This window comes from Marmota monax, unplaced genomic scaffold, assembly GCF_021218885.2.
Source record: "Marmota monax isolate L192 unplaced genomic scaffold, Marmota_monax_Labrador192_F-V1.1 WCK01_AAM20220418_F8-fsc00113, whole genome shotgun sequence".
NCBI classification, from domain to species: Eukaryota; Metazoa; Chordata; class Mammalia; order Rodentia; family Sciuridae; genus Marmota; species Marmota monax.
In genome coordinates, this window is record NW_026694479.1 from 622,479 (window position 1) to 627,055 (window position 4,577).

Below are 4,577 nucleotides of genomic sequence, written 5' to 3' on the forward strand. Positions count from 1 at the left end.
CCAATGTGTTTGAGTTCTTTATTGATGATGATGTATTTGATGTTGTGCTGCTAAATGGAAGTTAAAATATTTTTAACCACGAGCTTAATCCAGAAGATTCAAAGAGGATGCAACAAGGCTATAATGTGACATTTTAAGGTGCTAGCTCACCTTACAGACCTCACTCAGGTCATGGGTCCTATGAGATGGTCCCGTCCTGTTTCTAAAATGACCAGGATGCCAGGTTTGCATAGATCTCAGTCAATAAATAGGACCATATTTCTGAATTTTTAAATTTTCTACCACATAAATTTTTAGCAGGGCAAAGGACAATCTAAACCACAGAGGCTGGGGTTCAGTCAGAAACAATAAAATTGGAACAGGAGCTCTTATTTCCAAGGAAGAAAGTGGCTTGAATGATTTTATTAAACCTCTTTTTTTAAAACTGTGGCTTTGTACTGTGTTGAGAAAAATCTAGCCTATTCTAATCTCCCTGCTATATAAAGAGGTCTCAGATATTAAAAAGAAGACCAACAGCTCACTAGAAAAATGGGCCAATGTCATTAAAAAAGACCACAGAAAAAGAAAGACCAGATTCCCTTAAACTTGAATAAAGAGCTTGTTCTCCATCATAATGAGAAAAAATTAAGGAATTATGTTATCTTAAGACTGGCAAGAATTTCCAAAATTTGCTATCAAGGCAGGAAATACATACTCCCATTGATGGGAGTGTGAAGTGGTCTGATCCCCTGTGGAATATGACCATACCTATCAAATCCTTAGTCTTTAAAGTGGGACTATCTAGAAATCTAGACTATCTCTCCACCTGCCAATATACAAAATTACAGGCAATATTTTCATTGCAACATTGTTTTAATGATTTTTAAAAATGGCAGGAACCTAACTGCAAAGAAAATAGGTCAAATACATTGGTGCATTCACACAGGAGAGAAGGAAGTGCTTAGAGGGAAAAGTGAGTTGAAAGTTTTGATTTTTGCTTTATTAAGTGGAAGAGATTTGAGCAAGATTTGATGGCAGGGATCCAATTAAGAAAAAAATTGAAAATGTTAGAGGGAAAAGTAACTGGCAGTATAGGATCCCTGAGAACCCCAAGAAGGATAAACCAGCATAACTAGAGTGCAGCAGGGAGAAGAGAATATTTTCTTTTAAAAAACAGTAAAAGTATGAGAAACTAGGTGTGAATTAAGCTAGATGTGTACTTTTTGTGGCAGGAAGTCTGTAGTGGTAGCTTCTATATCATCTGAAACAAGTCAAGGACTCACCGAAAGTAAGAAATGAGAGTGGAATTGAGTTCAAAGTTAAGCGGGGGAGAAGTTGACCAGAAAAGATCAGTAAAATGGTGGGGGCGGGGCAGTTGAAACCTACATTGTGAGTGTACAGTGACACCAACCTTCACTGGTTTTATCTAGAAACGTTTAGGACTTGGCACGGGTGTTGCCTGTGTTGGTTTTTTCCAACATTGGGCTTTTGCCTGCATTTATTTAAAATAGGAATCGACAGATTTCAGGATTCTAGGAAATGCTTTTCTAAATTGATGAACCATGGCATCTAAGCTAAATAGATGGAAATGAAACTATAGGGGTATATAATTCTAGGGAATAAAAAGAGTGACTGCTTTTCTTTAGAATGTTGAGCAAAGGGATTCGGTGTAACCTTGCAAAGGACAATTCACAAAGCACCAGCCACTATTACAAACTCAGAGCCACTCTAATACACTCATATTCTTACAGTTACCTACTAAAATTTAAGGTGATTTACTATGGGTTCTCTTCTTTCATCTCACAAAGTCATTGATGGAGGCTTATTGTACACATTTATCCATGAACCATCAATCCCTCTCTCTGTTTAGTGTTCAAGCCCTGATCTAAAAGATCTGACTTTATTAGCAATTCATGAATCATGCTGCTTCTTGTCTATAAAAATAGACAGGTGCTCCATTAAGCTGAGCAGAGGAAGTTGGCTTTACAAGCAGAAAAGGGCCAAACGGAACAAAAAGGAAATTCGCTATTTCAAAGTTACTTTTCTTATGGGATTAAAACAGGGGACTTCCTTGTCATTCTGGATCAGGTAAACTGGGCCCCTTCCAATGGCTACTGCGACTCTCTTGCTTTTTTGAAAAGTAGCTCTTTTCAAAATTCAGTTTTTACTTGGCACCTAGCATGAGTGCGTGCATTCTGGTTTAATCTGGTCTGTTAGGCCTCATACCAATCCACTCACCTTATAACTCGCCCATTCTTGGAGTAAAAAAAAAAATCCAATGGTCAATTCTGGCTAGTACAGGATGTCAGAAAAATCAATGAGGCCATTGTTCCCACATACCCAGTAGTGCTGAACCTCTAATCTTTTTTGTCTCATATCCCAGCCTCCATCACACATTTCTCAGCATAAACTTAGCCTTGAAATATGCCTTCTTTATCATTCCCCTCCATCCTGCCTCACACCCACTTTTCACTTTTACCTGGACAGACCCAGACACTAACTACGCAGCAACTCACCTGGACAGTTCTCCCCCAGGGATTCTCAGGGAGCCACCAATACTGGTTCATAGATGGCCTGGCTCTCCAACAAGAGAGTTTGTCCCCTAGTATGTAGATGACCTCCTGCCCTGTAGTCCTTCACTAAAATATTCCCACAGGTCACACTAGCATCCCGCTTAACTCTCTGACCTCCTGGGGGGACCAGGTTTCTCAATCTAAGGCCCAACTCTGCTTCCCTTAGGTACAATATTTAGGAAGCCTAAATATTGACTCCAGACTTTAAAAAACATTCCTCTTCCAACCACCAAAAGAAACATGCTGTCCCTGTTTAGGCCTTTTTAACTATTTCTGCATATAGATACCAAAATTCTCCCTCATAGCCAAATCCCTCTATGAAGCTTCCAAAGGGAACCTGTTGGATCCTCTTCCATGTCCCTGTTCTTTTTCCTCCACCATGTCTACTCTACAGAATTCTCAAATCCTCAACTCTATTTTTACCAAACCCCAACAAGCCTTTTCCTGTCACTCCATTGAGAACATAGACAAGGCTTGGGAGTTCTTTACCAAAAGGCTGGGGATACCCCCCACCCATCCCATTGCATTCCTATGGAAACAATTAGTTTATCAAGGCTGGTCCCTGCTGGGAGCCATTAGCCAAGTAGGTATGACAATTTCCTTGCCAGCGTACCCCATGTTGCTGACATGTTGCAGTGACATTGAATGTAAGTGACCTTGCTCAAGGACCAAGGCAGATTAGGGTGTTCCCGGTTTTAAGATAATCGTGTTTAGGGCGTTCCCGGTTTAGGTTCCAGGTTTAAGGTTTAAGATTATTCCTGCTGGGAATAGGGCGTATCCTGCTGCCTGAGTTCCCCTTGAGTTCTCACGGGATTTAGACAATAGATTTTGGAGATAGAAGCCCAGTGGAGGTGGATTTGGGAAGAGAACGTGGATTTCCCCAGAACGTGATTGTAGACGGCTGGTGTGAGTTCGGGAATAAAGAGTTGCTGTTTGAATCTACAAGCTGTGTGGTGGCTCGTGATTGTGTGCCCAGCCAGACTTCGGCATTTGTGCCCAGCCAGACTGTGGCAGGTCCCAATGCCTCAAAGTTTTAGCAACAGCAGCTCTCCAAATCCCTGAAGCAAGAAAATTTGCATTTTATCAACTCTTACTGTTCTTACTACACACTCTCTCCCAGATCTTCTTAGTCATCATTCATTTTTATCCCTTCCCCCAACCAGAGTCCAATGACTGCATCGCAATTCCTGGATCCCCTAACCACCTTCCAGCAAGACTCCTCACTAAATCTGGCCACTCTTCTTCCAACAAAAAACCCTCTGGCCATGTAATTATTCACTCTTGTCCTGACTTTCTGGACTTCTAGATGAGTTCATTTTCTCACATAATGGATCAGCATTTACCTGACTCCCAGACTGGTTCATAGATGGAAGCTCCCAGAAACAGTCCCCTTACCTTGCAGTTTATGCTATAATTCAAGGAAAAGCTACAGCAGATTCTCCTTTCATTTTCACCTAGATATTAGATTATCTCCCTTACCTCTAGGCACCACATCCCAGCAAGCTGAGTTAGTGGCCTTCACCTGAGCTTTATCATTAGCCAGGGATAACCAGCCAATATTTTTACTGATTCCAAATACACCTACAAAAATATTCATTCTAACATCTTAATCTGGAGGGAAAGGGGCTTCCTAACTCAAGACAGGAATGCTAATTCTTAATGCTAGCTACATAAAAGGTTTGCTTGAAGCTGAACTTTCACTCGGTAAGGTAGCAATCTTATACTGTAAAGGGCATCAGACTAATAAAAATTACACTAATAAAAATTAACCAGGGGGCTGGGGTTGTGGATCAGTGGTAGAGTGCTCGCCTAGCATGCATGAGTCCCTGGGTTCAATCCTCAGCACCATATAAAAATAAAGATACTGTGTCCACCTAAAACAAACAAAAAAATATATTAAAAAAAAATTAGCCAGGACACAGATAGGCTTGCTAAGAAAACTGCTCAGTCTAGTCACCACCCCCAAACAGTTTTATATTCCATGCCTACAAAACTTCAGCTTCCTTCTAATGCAACCAAGGTCCT